Source organism: Pogona vitticeps, chromosome 8 (genome assembly GCF_051106095.1).
Source record: "Pogona vitticeps strain Pit_001003342236 chromosome 8, PviZW2.1, whole genome shotgun sequence".
Taxonomy (NCBI): Eukaryota; Metazoa; Chordata; class Lepidosauria; order Squamata; family Agamidae; genus Pogona; species Pogona vitticeps.
The window spans coordinates 27,087,010-27,101,108 of NC_135790.1; the positions used below are offsets into that span (position 1 = coordinate 27,087,010).

Sequence of the window (14,099 nt, forward strand, 5' to 3'; positions counted from 1 at the left end):
TGATGAAAGATTTTGCAGAGTTTAAAAAACTGGTGTTTGCCAGACATGGGATAAATGCAGAGCAGCTGAGACAAAGATTCAGGTCCCTCACAAAAAAACCAGAACAGACTTTTACCCAAGTGGGGGCCCAATTGGTGAGGTTGCTTGAGAAATGGCTATCGCAGGAAGGGACAGAGACCTATGAGCAGCTTAAAGACTTGATAGCACTGGAACAGTTCTATTCAGTCCTGCATGGGGAATTGAAATTCCAGGTGAGGGAGAGGAAACCGAAATCTGTGGCAGCAGCCGCAGAGATCGCAGATTTTATTTCCCAAATAAGAAAGCCCTTGGGTGAGGGGAAATCTGTAGGTAAACCCAAAGAAACCTACAGCAAGTACTCTCAGGGACCAGGGAAAAGCCAGCAAGGGGGAGGGGCCCATGGTGAAGGGAAGCCCTCAGACATAAAACTAAGACCTCAGATTTTGGAGGGAAAACCAAAACAAGATGAGAGAGAATCAAAATACACCAGAAAATGTTATTTCTGTCAGGGAAAGGGTCATCTAATCTCAGAGTGTGAGATATTAAAGCAGCTAAAAGGAATGGTGCCTCAGGAGTCTAGTGGGACCAAGCCAAAAGCTGTGTTCTGTGTCCAGAAAGAGCAAGGCTCAGTGTCACTGAGGGAGCCTGTTGCCATGGCTACTCAGTCTGGAACAGCTACCTATGCTGATCAGGCTGAGGAAAATGGTCCTCTTATAGAGGTAAAGCGCTGCTTGCTGGTGAAAACAGATTCTCAGTTGTTTGAGACAGCCGGGGTGGACGTGGGAATACTTGACCGTCAGTATAGGGGGCTGCGGGACACTTGTTCCCAGGTAACCCTGTGCCATCCAGATATTATTCCCAGGGAGTTTATAATCCCAAATGAGAGCATAAAGGTGGCAGGGATTGAGGGGCAGGTAATCTCTCTGCCAGTAGCAGAGGTACCTGTCAACTTTCAAGGCTGGAGGGGAGATTGGCGGCTAGCGATTTTATCGACTCTGCCAGCAGCCGTGCTCGTGGGAAATGACCTGGCTGAACATGTGAAACGGGTGCTAGTGATTACACGCTCACAAGCCACCACAGGGACAGTTCAGGGGGGTAATGATGAGCCAGAGACGGAAGCAGAGGGGAGTTCAGAAGCTGTGGTGGAAACCTTAACCACAGACAGCAGATTTGGACAGGAGCAAAAGGCAGACGCCACTCTCCAAAAGTGTTTTGAACAGGTGACTGACGCCCAGCTAACACCTGAAACCCCAGTGAGATTTCTGGAGAGAAAGGGGATTTTATATAGAGAAACCCTGAGGAATATCTCAAAAGGGGGAGATGGGATCAGAAGTCAGCTGGTGGTACCTGAAAAGTATCGCCCCATGATCTTACAAAAGGGTCACTCTGACATGTCTGCTGCACCCTTAGGGGTGAAAGGGCCCCTTGATTTGATCAAACAAAATTGGGAGCAGATCACCCAGGATGACCCACAAGACGTTGTGACATACATAGACACCTTGATGAATGACCTAAAGAGAAATCTAGAGCTGGCAGCAGAAAACCTGCAAGCTCAGAAGGTCAGACAGAAAACATGGTATGACCGCAAAGCTAGAGAGAGGCACTTTGACCCAGGGGAGGAAGTGCTTTGGCTTAGGCCCTGCAGAGAGAATAAACTGCAGCTCAAATGGGCAGGACCATATAGGGTCATTTCCAAGATGTCAGACCTGAACTACCTAATAGAGCAGGAGGAGAACCAAGCAAGGAGGGTGGTTCATGTGAATGCCCTAAAACCCTACTACAGAGGGGAACAGAGGGTTTTATTCGCGATAAAAGCAGCTGAGAGTGAGGAAGCTGAATTACCCTTCTGGGAGGGTAGAGGGGAAGTAAAATACAACCCAGAGGAGGTAAAGATCAGTCCTGCACTCACCCAAGACCAGCAGCAAGAACTAAAAATGCTGCTTAGTAAATATCAACAGGTGTTTTCCAACAAGCCGGGGATAGTGAAGGGAGTGATGCATCGGATCCACACAGGAGATGCACCCCCGCAGGCAGTATCCCCATACCGAGTAACGGGACCCTATAGGGACAAGGTGCGGAAGGAGCTGGACGAAATGCTGAGGGAGAACATAATCGTCCCCTCTTCTAGTCCTTGGTCCTCTCCGATAGTCCTTGTGGACAAGCCTGATGGGAGCATTAGGTTTTGTGTCGATTACAGGAAATTAAACCGTGTAACCACTCCTGATGCCTACCCAATGCCCAGGCTAGACAACCTGATTGAAACCATAGGGGGTTGTCGGTTCATCTCATCATTGGACCTGGTAAAGGGATATTGGCAATTAAGAATTGATCCCAGGGATCAAGAAAAGACTGCCTTTTGCAGCCCTTTTGGTCTCTATGAGTTTCGAGTCCTGAGCTTTGGTCTCAGAAATGCACCAGCCACATTCCAAAGGCTGATGGACCAGACCTTGGCAGGGCTCAGTGACTTTACAGTGGCCTACATTGACGACATAGGGATCTTCAGTAATACCTGGGAAGATCACCTGATACACCTGGAGTTAGTGCTGCAGAGGTTAAGTGCAGCAGGGCTAACAGTAAAGGCCAGCAAGTGTCAGCTGGGTAGCCCAGAAATAAAATACTTGGGTCACATGGTAGGGGGAGGAGTGATAAAACCCCTGGAGGCCAAAATAGAAGCAGTTCGTGATTGGCCTAGACCCAACACCAAGAAAAAAGTCAAATCATTTCTTGGGTTGGTGGGCTACTACAGAAAGTTCATCCCGAGGTTTAGCGAGATTGCGGCTCCGCTGACCGATCTGACGAGGAAGAAGGCTGATGACCGCATCCCGTGGACCAGCGACTGTGAGGCGGCGTTCCAGAGGTTGAAGGAGGCGTTAATCAACTATCCTGTCCTGCGTGCTCCAGACTTCGACCGGGAGTTCATCATCTACACAGATGCGTCTAACAGCGGGGTAGGAGCAGTTCTGTGCCAGGAGGATGAGAATGGTGACCAGCATCCAGTGTCCTACCTGAGTAGGAAACTTCAAAAAGGTGAGAGACATTTGGCAACCGTGGAGAAGGAGTGTTTGGCCATAGTCTACGCGATCCAGAAGGCCAAGCCTTACATCTGGGGAAGACATTTTATTCTGTGTACTGACCATTCACCATTGCAATGGTTAAAGACAATGAAAACCCACAATAGCAAACTTATGAGGTGGGCTTTAAACCTACAGGACTATGACTTTGAAGTGAAGGTGGTCAGAGGGTCAGTGAACTGTGTTGCTGACGCCTTATCAAGAAGACCTGAAGAATGAAGACGGCGAAAAAAACATGGACTAAGTGTATATTTTGGTGAACAAAAAGTTAAATGTACCTGGTTTTGAATTTGGGTTTGTATGAATAAAGGTAAATTGATGTAATGTATATGGTAAATGTTTAAATGCCTAATTGCTATGGTTAACTTAGAGTGTAAGTATGAGTATGTATAATATTGAATGTATAACTGTTGTTGTATGTTTTATTCAGGTTGTTTTTTGGTGAAAAGCACGTTAGCTTTCCCCCTACAAAACAACTTATAAAGAGGGGAGGTGTTACATAACAGCACTGATGTTACCTGTCTGTCATGGGTTTGGAGGGAAAGTTCCATCCTATGGAGAGTGGAAGGCGGGACATCAGGAGGAGGGGCTGTACTGTATAAATATGTGAAGCGTGTGTGGAGAGTTTATGAGATGCTGAGACACACTGGGAGATGCTGGGAGACACTGGGTTGTGACGAAGCAGCAGCTGGGAAGAAGAAGCTGTTGTGGGAGTCTGTGTGTCAGACAGGGTACTTCTGTGTGTCAGAGTACCAACCTGATAGGTTCAGGTGTCTGTTGGTTAGCCAGAACTGATAGGTTCAGGGTCTGTGCTTCAAGTTAAGGGTTCTGGGTGAACCAAACTGTATGCTTGTATGAGTGAGGATAAGCCACGTTACTTTATCCTATTCACCTGATTGTTTTATTTTCCCTGTGTGTGTATTTAAAATAAACCTTATTCTTTTTATTGTTTAAAAATCCATCCCTGGTCTGTGTGACTTCTTATAGGGAATGGTTGGTGGCAGCTTAGTAACTGTGTGACATATCCCAGTAGGTCTGGGTTTGTCACACTAACAACCAGGGCTGGGGAAACTGTGTGGGTCCTTCCTGGGCTGGCTTTGACACGGCAGGGTACCAGAAACCATAAGGGGTGCGGGAAGGGGGAAACTCCAGTCAATGGAAACCCAAGTCCGTTGGGCTTCCTAGTTTGACATCACTTCCATTCCCAGTACAGTATAAAGAAATGTGCAAAGGCTGGGACATTTTTATTCTGAAAAAGCTGGAACAAATCTCCTCGTCCCTGTTCCACAGTGTAGACAAAAAACTGGGGCCAGCTGGGGTGTGTGTTTGTGTGCACACCAACTCCTGCATGGTCCTCCACCAGCACATACCACCACCATCATCCACCCAGCAGGGCCCACGTGATGATAATTGTTTTGCTCCTTTCTGCTCTAGATAACCGTCTGCATGTCAGCAGAAATTTCATCCCTTCGGTTCACCAGATGAAAGAATGTAATGTGGGGAGACCCAAACAGGCTGCCCGCTAGCCACATTCCCGGGATTTCAGATCATCACTGTGGAGTGTAGATATGACGGCAGGTCACCCGCGTTCCCATCCCAAACATATTTAGGAATTCAGTGGGAAATGCCTTGTCATTTCTCCATAATAAGCTCTTCCCAAGAGGAATTGAGCTAAGTTCTGTTTCAGCACATGGCAGCAAGACTCCCCCAAAGCATTACAGTATAACTGTTTGTGGCACAATGGGTTGGCGTTGGATGAAGCCACTTACCTGTTTCCTAAACCTTTTATACCCTAATAAATGAATGAGTCTTCCAAGATCTACCAGATTTTTCGTTCTCTCTCCTGGCTTTCTGCTTCCCAAGCATTTGCCCCTCGGGCTAAGACACATTTTAGCCTTCCTGCTGTTTTCTGTCTCTGGATTTCAGAATCCCACTTTCCAAGTCTGACCCTCATGCAGATCTTTATACAACACCACCTCCCGAAAGCAGTGGGTAAATGGGCATGATTTTGCCTGGAGGCTCCTTCCTGACCTCTCCTTTCTCCAGAGAGACTTCCTTCCATCATGCAGGCACTTTCGAAAAAGATCAACTTGGGATTTCACATCATAACCGTGGCGTCCCCAAAACTTGCCACGAGGTGGTAGTATTTAGCTAAACCTGTTACAACCCATATGCAATGTGTTTCCTGTCTTTTGACTCTCATCATTTCCCACCTGAATTGCATCCACAGCGAGGACCCCAAAATATGGCCAGTAGCTAGCGTGCCACTTGAACCGAGTGGGGTACACTTCATGACATCCACACACAGCCTGCCACCACCCTCTGCAGTGCCCACCACTGCAATTCCTGGACACTCCTCCTGCAGGCAAATCCAACGTGGGAGGAAAAATCCCAAACGGAGACATGTAGTCCTCACACAATAAAAATGTAGAAGAATGTGACACCTTTATTCAGCCACTGACAATCAAACCATTAATGCAAGCTTTCATGGATTCAGAATCCACGTCTTCAGGCTTGTACCCATAAGCAGGAAAACTATAAAGGAATATCTCCAAAATTCTTGGCATGACTCTGTTGAGCTTAAAGCTGGCTACAGGCAGGGTGTGTGTGGCTCAGTGCTTCACCCCAGTACCATGCGGCTGGAAATTTCCACTCGGGATTCAAGTTAAGAAGAATCTCTCCATGGCAAGAAGGGCAAATGGATATTATAAAGAAACGTCTATGCAATCAACCCTTCTTAAAAGTGAGGTCTGTATGCTTTACCATGAACTGGAATTCTAAAAACCTTAAAATGCACCTCCCTTTGCAAATGGCTCTTTTCTACTATCATATTTGCACCCAGAATGTTTAAGCCAAGCCCCAAAAGGCAGCGAAAAAGGTTCCTCTTACTGTACAAATGTTCATATTTTCTGTCTATAAGAAACAATATGAGAATGCCCAATGCCAGTCTACTCATTAGACAAAGGTGCTCAAACTGAGGCAGAAGAATGTGGGGTTATACCATTTTTGTCTACCTATTTCAAAACCTCTTTTAAAATCAACATCCCCTGCATGATACAATGCAGCACAGCAAGAAAAGGACTGATCACAGCCAGTGTGCTATGATTTCTACCTGTAGGGAGTTCTCCTTGTTGCTGTTAAAAAGTCTAGTTTTTAACAGTGATTCTTGAAGAAGTACTTCTTTCTCAGATTTTTTTTTAAACAGCGATCTTCAGAATCGGAGCTCTATTGTCCAACAATAGGACAATTCTGGAGTGTCATCCTCGCTCATGTACAAAATTGCAACCCGAATTGATGCAACACCATCAAGCCTTTTTTATTGCCTCCGCTGACCAACGGCATGATGAAGAAGCTGTTTCATCCATCTTTGATTTGCTCCGTACGAGGCAGCAGGAATAGCCAAGATTTAAGCCCGCTGGGAAGCTGCCTGAAAGTTCTTCCTCCAGAATGGAATAAACAAAATGTGCAGAATTTGACAGAGGAATGTAGGTGCTAGTTATGGGCGTGCAAAAGAGGGATGATGGGGTGAGTAGGAGATTTGGTTTCTCTCACACACCTATGCACATTTTAACTCTGGGAGAACGCATTTTTAACAGCACCGATGGGATCTGACTGCAGGATTTAAACCGTGCATTCCCAAAACACCTTCTGCGATACTTGGTTACGTCGCCTTCTTAACTGTAGACCCAGCTGTCCCCATGGAGGGTGGGTTGGAAAACATCCAGGGGCATTGCTTGTATTTCTTTACATCACTGATCAGTTGGGCTGATTTACACAAACATGTTTGCGTGGGGGACGTATAAGGCATGTGAGCGCATAATAAATTGTTTCCAAGGTGAGAAATATGTTGTTGTTTATTGTCAGATTATATATTCCAGAATCACCTAAACAGCCAAGCCAGCGGCTACGTCGCCTGGAGACTTTGAGAGCTGTTGTACGATAGATAGATAGATAGATAGATAGATAGATAGATAGATAGATAGATAGATAGATAGATAGATAGATAGATAGATAGATAGATAGATAGATAGATAGATAGATAGATAGATAGACAGACAGACAGACAGACAGACAGACAGACAGACAGACAGACAGACAGACAGACAGACAAACAAACAAACAAACAAATAAATAAATAAATAAATAAATAAATAAATGAGGAACTTTTTCAGGCTCTGGACAGGCTGGCCACAAACGGGAGGGTGGCCCATTATTTGGGCTTGACCTCTGCACACGAGTTCGGGCTTCGGCCGCCGTACATTCCTTCCCTGCTTTGTCTATCTTGATTTCCTGCAAATGCCTGTTTAGGCTTGCTCGGACATACAATCCCTGCAGGCGCACGGTGTGTTTGCGTGTGTCTGCACAGGCACATGTGTGCACACAGCTGGCCCAGCCTCCTCCAGTTATTTTGGGCTCTTGCCACATCTCTTCGGAAGCTTTCCTTGAGCAAGACCTGGAGAGGAAAATAACCAAAAGAATATATATATTTTTTTCTAAGTAATCTTAGGATTTGCCCTCAAGACAAACGGACCGAGGAAAGCAGACGCCATGCACTTGGAGCGGCCCGGGCTTGCGAGCGGCCGATTGTGCCGGATAACGACACGGCCGGGTTGTTCCTGATTTTATCGCCCAAACCCGCACTCCCAGGGCAAACAGATAAGGCCGCCTTCTCCCACCTGGTGCCTTCTGCAGGCGTAGGATGGCAGTGTCCGTTCCTTCCCAGTCCACATGCCCAGTGGTGACCGGGGATGATGGGAACAGCAATTAAGGGATTTTGCACGGGCTCCGTTCAACCCCACTTGCAGAACCGAAGGAGAGCCTGGTCAGATGACATGAAAGGCAGCTGCGGGCAGGGATTTCGGGAAGTCTCGGTTCAGTTCCTTGCTAAGCCATGAGGATGAACAGCTACTCTCTCTTGGTCTACCTCCTAGGGTTGTCGCAAGACAAAAGGGAGAGGGGAGAACCATCTATGTCAATCTATGTCCCCTTGAGCTAAAAAAAAAGTCCAGCATCCTCTGACCAACAACAGCGAGAGAGAACCCTCCTCCCACTCCCTAAACAACAAGCCTCAAATCAGAATATCTGAGCTAATCACGAAGAAAAGGACACTGGTGAGCATGTACCGAGCAGCCTGGGAATGGAAACCCATCCATGACATTTGTGCGAGATCATTTTTTAAGGAAATGTCTCAGCATCTCTGGTGCCCCCCCCCACGGATTCTGCATTCTCCCCCAAAAGAAAAGTCACCTCTTTGTACTACAATTTCCTGTGGCTGCTGGCTTTTGGGGGGCAGCAAGGGGGGGGCACACACATTACCCATTATTTGATGTTAAAAATTCCAGCACAACTTTTTAAAAAATACTCTGACCATGTGCAGAGTGCAGGCTGACATGCCATGGGAGCACAAGCCATAGCAATAAGAGTAACCAGGTATTTAAGAGCTCTCAGGGTGGGGGCGGGAGGGGGAATCTTCCTTTTGTCTCTTCCTTTCCCCTCGGTTTATGGTTCTCAGCAGAGTTATCTGCAGCAACATCCTATTTCACAATCCCTGTCCTCAGAGAAGCTTCAGACAGAAGGAGATGACTGCCCATTTAATTTCGCACTGTGTGCACACATCAGCATCGTTTCCAGGATATTGGGGGGATCACATGGTGGCTGCTAAATCAAAGTGACCCCTTTTGGACTACAACACCCAGAATCCCCCAGCCTGCATAGTGAGCTGTGTGTTCCAATAAGATTCAGTTCCTAATAAGTGATCACAGAATTGAAGCCTTCATCACCATCATCATCTTAGTTAGAACTGCTGAGCCGGAAGGGACCCCGTGGATACAAGTCCAGCTCCTGTTAAGGAAGCATCATGGGGGAATCGAACTCCCGACCTCTGGCTCCACAGCCTGAAGTCTAAACCCTTGAGCTGTCCAATAGTTTGGAATGTCAGAGCTAGAAGTAAGTCTTGGATTGTCCCCAAAATTAAGCACTACTACCTATTCTGAGAGGGTGCAACCAACCAACCAACCAACCAACCAACCAACCAACCAACCAACCAACCAACCAACCAACCAACCAACCAACCAACCAACCAACCAACCAACCAACCAACCAGCCAGCCAGCCAACCAGCCAACCAGCCAACCAACCAGCCAGCCAGCCAGCCAGCCAGCCAGCCAGCCAGCCAGCCAGCCAGCCAGCCAACCAACCAACCAGTAGATATTGCACAGCTGATCCAAAAAGTGGAACTTCAATCAAGGCTCAATAGGCCTGACTTCAAATCCTCCCTTTGCCATGAAATTTCCTGGGAGATCTGGGGCCAGTCATTCTTCCTCAACCTGTCCTACCTCACAGGGCTGTCATAAAAATAGAAAAGAGACGAGCCAGATAGGTTGACTTGCTCCCACAGAAAGAAAGGTAGGCTATAAATAAAACCTATACACACAAAAACAAATACAGGCATGGGCTGAAGGACTGGGGGTGAGCCATCGCACCAAAGCACAAACAGGTTCTAGTCTGGGAAACACCAGGAGGCGACGCCCGCCAAGGAATTCCATATAATACCATCCCGAGTCCTGTGAGGATTAGAAAAGTGCATACTCCATGTTTTGAACAGTAAGTCCATATCAGTCCGTGAAGTGGAGAAGGAAGAATCTTAAGGCTCTGCAAACCCATCCAGGGAAAAGTGGCAAACAGTTCCGGCACAAACTGTTAGTTTCATTAAAGCCAGCTTAAAAAGTACATCTGGTTTCCTACTGCTCAGTTAGCAAGATGGGTTCAAAAACCAGAATTAAGCGTGAAAATCGGTGCCATAAAAGACAGGGCTCGGGAAGTATGAAGTGGTGCCAGCAGTCAACCCATCCATGTATTTGTGAACAGCTCAGTAGTAATTTATTTCTCAGGACACCGACAGGAAATGTCAGGTTGTCGGATTCAAGGGGCCACCTTCAACACGTCTATCGTGTTTACATCTGTGAGTTTGGTGAAACCCAAAGGGTGAGCAGAAGAGGGGGGAACACGTTTTGGACAGACAACCCGGGCTTTTGTGTGTCTCTAAAGAACCGTTTAATCTCCGAACCCCCCCCCCCCAATCCTTTTTAGAAGATTTGTCAAAGAAAGAAAGAAAGAAAGAAAGAAAGAAAGAAAGAAAGAAAGAAAGAAAGAAAGAAAGAAAGAAAGAAAGAAAGAAAGAAAGAAAGAAAGAAAGAAAGAAAGAAAGAAAGAAAATACTGTATTTGCCTGCCCAAAGGAAACGATGAAGTGATCAAAAGTTCCTAGCGGGGAGGGGGGGGGAAGAGTATTTCTGATCTCAGCTCAAGAAACCACTCCTTAACTCAAACCAAGGATATTTGTTGAACTTTCATTTCTTAAAAAAATATATATAAAATACACTGGAACAATAGCCAAATTATATTCGTAGTAGATGATTAACTGTACAGCCTATGTTCGGGTTGACTCACCTGTCCCTGGCAGCTTCCATAATTTGGGAGGGAGGGTCGTGGCAGAGGAAAAAAAAAGTGTGAAAAATCTTGTGTACAATTCAAGAAATGTCGTCTCCAGGTGAAAATCTTCCTCTTTCCATGTCGTGCCACTGAAAAGACAGAGAAATCCCCACACGTTTCTGCATTCAATTCCCAGAACAACTGGATTAAGGAAGTGGAATAAAAAGGGAGAGGGGGGTGGGATGGAACGGGGAAGTGGAAATCAGACGTTTTCAGGGAAAGTAAAATTGCAACCCACTGTTAACTCAGATCTTCCCTCACAGGCCTCAACCATCTTTCCTGCTTAGGCTACGCCCTCCAAAGGCCATGCTGTCCCCCCCCACACAGATCTCTTCTGTGGTCCACAAAAGTGGCCTGTGACCCCCCCAAACCTCACCGGTCGGTTGCAGGGCTGCCCCCCGCAGCCTAGAGGAGAATGGGGGGCCTCAGAAGATTGTTGGTCTTCCCCTCCAGCGAAAATCTGGAGCATCTTTCGAGGGCTTGGGCTCGTTTGGGGCCCGAAAACTAAAAAGTCCAAAAAACCGCCCAGGATGGGAACTCTGGGGGCCTCTGGCCACAAATTCTATTCCCTAAGACCCTTGGCTAGATGGGAAGATGCTGAGTTTCACTGCAACTTAGTCCATTTTGTGGAGCCTTTGAATATTCAAATTGTAACTATCGCGCAATCATTGATTGTCAAATCATTGGTTTCTAGAGGTTTTAAATACTTGGGTTGTGGAGAGAAAAATTCAAACTTATATCTGTAGGTATCAAACTTTAATATTCATCGTCTCCCACTCGGGACCTCCAGAAAAGATTTGAAATGATTTTTTAATTGCAAAAAATCCAGTTTTCTTCTAGGCTTCCCCTCTGGCAGTAGGAAGCCAAGCTTTTTCTCTTTTTTTTTGGTCTGCTGTGGTTTTGTTTTGTTTGTTTTTTTTATTTGGCTTTTTGTTTTGTTTTGTTTAAAAATTTGTCCATCTCCCTTCTCCTGCAAAGATGTCAGGTAAGTTGCTTTTCCGAGTCTTGGTGGGGCTTGGGAGTGGGAAGATTAATCCACTTCCATGTATTTTTGGATAGTTTACCTTCAAATAAAAAAAGGGGTGGAGGAAGGAAGGCCAGGAGGAGAGAATTGAGAGAGAGAGAGAGAGAGAAGGAAGTCGGCCGGCTGCAAAACAGCCATGGATATCAAATGTGTCTTAAGTGTACAGGTTAAGCTGAACTGATGCAAACTCATATACATAAAATACATGCACGGTCGCCCTCGCTCTTTGGCGTGCATGCACGCATGCACGCACACCCCCACGCCATTGCACCAAGGTGAGACGGGGAAAGCCACTCTGGAATGCGGCTGCTCCATCCAGATTTCCTTCCCAAACATGCAGTGGTTTGGGGGGGGGGGCTTGCACAGAATTAATGCGCCTGGTGCTTTATATTTGCCCCCTCTTATCAGGGGACGCCTCGGGCATTTCAGCCCCGAAAACTAGCTCTCCAGGGAGGGGGGGCATTTTTTTCTGCAAGCAAAAGTGCAGTTGAAAGTTTTTGCCAGGCAGTTCCTGCACATTTTCATATTCAGTGGGCATTTAATCTCACCCACCCACTTTCACAGCGAGGGTTTAGCTCGCCAGGGAAACCCTCTCCGGGGGCGCCCAGGGCAAAAAGGGGGCGGCTGGCTCAGGTACCCCCTCATGCACAAAGGGGTTGGGGGGTCCTATTTGAACGGGGTAAAAAAAGTTCCCTCCCCAAAAGCAGAGCGCTTTTTGAACACCCGGGCTTCCCCCCTCCCGCGGTGATTCCTCTGCCGGCCAGCGGCGGCGCTGCCGCGCAACGAAATCCAGCGCGGGGGAGCGAGCGCGCGTCTCAAGCGGGGTAGGAGCGCTCACCCGGCCGCCCTCCCTTCGGCCTGTTGCTCCGGTTCTCCGCGCAAGTTGCGCGCGCCGGGGATTGATTGAGGAAGGGAGGGAGATGGCTGGAGACAGGCCGCTCCGCAAGTCCGGGGCTCTCCGGTGGGGAGGCAGCAAGGGGGGGGGTAAAGCGAAATCTGGACCAGATTCCCAAAACGACTTGCTCCGGATTAAATAAATGCGCAGTAATCCGTCGTTGCGCGGACCGGGAGGGAAGAGAGAAACGTTCGGGGATTCAAGCCGTTACTCTGCCCTCCTTTACTTGAGACCTCTAGCCCGATCGGCGCCTTTTTTTTAATACTGGAAAGGATTTCCTCTGCGCTTTCGAGGAACTAAATCCAGGCAGATTTAGAGCCCTGGAGTAAACCCTGCGAGGCAGCGCGCTTTACTCCCGAGGAAGCGCAGCTCGGCTTGGGAGAAGACCTTAGCAATAGCGCCGCTCCCCCTGAGCCGCGGAACGGCGCGGAGTTTACGCGGACGTCCCCCGCTGACAGTTCCTTGCCGAAGCGGACGGCTCTCTTCCCCCTCCCCCGAGGCGGAAGGCCGTCAGGATCCGGCCCCGGTCTCTCTCTCCCCCCCCCCCCCGCCTTCCCACATCTCGGACCTGGGAGGAGACCTGGCGGGAACCCACCGGCGAGCCAAAAGGGGCCGCGGCGCGGGCGCACGGCGGCGGCCACACCGCGCCCGCGGCTAGAAACGCGGAGGAGCGCAGCGCTGCGCGGAAACCGAGGAGAGACGGGGCGCGCAAGGGGGGGATCGATCCGGAGGCGACGGCCGGCCCGCCAGGATTTGGGGCGGCCGGCAGGACAGAAGGGAGCGCGGAAGGGAGGGTGCCTAGCTCGGCTACTCACTCCGCGTCCTTCTCCGGAGCCGATCTTGGAAAGAAGCCGGCTCCCTCGCCGCGGCGTCCGGCTCCGGCCGCTGCCTCTGCCCGGGAAAGGAAGACGATCCACCGCCGGCGGGCAGGGCAAGCTGCGCGGCCCCCGCTTCCCGTTTCGCCTCGGGCGCAGCCAGCCTTGCGCACGGCGCAGCCCTCCCGGCTGGTTCTGAGCTGGAGGGGGCAGGGGGAGGGCTATCCAGGCTGCGATCCTGGACGCACTTGCGCGCGAGGAGACCCCCCCCCTCGCCGGCTTAAGCGCGGCTTCCCTCCCAGCGCCCGTGCGGTAACCCGCTCCCCCATGTGCGCGCCTTGCGCCCTTTTTTTGCATCCTTATTTTCCGAGCGGGGGGGGGGGGAGATCCGCTACTTGGTGCTCAGCCTCCCTCCCCTTCTCACCGCTTTTTTCCTCCTTCTCTTCCTGACACTCCAGACGTCTCCGTAGGATTCCCCCCCCTTGCCCCTTGGCATAACTTGGGGTTTTCGCGCAAAACACGCGTCTTTGTATCGTGGGAAAACTGCGCCCGCCAGGGAAAGTGAAGACGCTGGCCTCTTCGGTGCAGAGGCGCTCCCCGGAGACCCTTGAGGGAGGCAAAACCGAGGGGAGCCCCCCCCCCCAAAGAGCAAACCGGAGGCGGGGTGCTCCGGTAGACGCCCTATGTGGCCGGAGAATCGGCGCTCATGACTACGGAGCAGGATATAGAAAAGCGACTTTGGGGGGACTGTCACTCTCCTGACTAGGCAGGCTGGAGAATTCTAGGT

General features: G+C 49.1%; 1 long non-coding RNA gene across 1 annotated transcript; it reads right to left on the reverse strand.

Moving 5' to 3' along the window:
• Window positions 1-7,083: 7,083 nt before the first annotated feature.
• Window positions 7,084-13,892, reverse strand: LOC110079648 (uncharacterized). Its single transcript, XR_002300655.3, has 3 exons — window positions 13,313-13,892; window positions 10,537-10,667; window positions 7,084-7,542 (listed from the first exon to the last, which is right to left on the reverse strand). It is a non-coding gene; the product is annotated as an uncharacterized LOC110079648 (long non-coding RNA).
• Window positions 13,893-14,099: the final 207 nt, after the last annotated feature.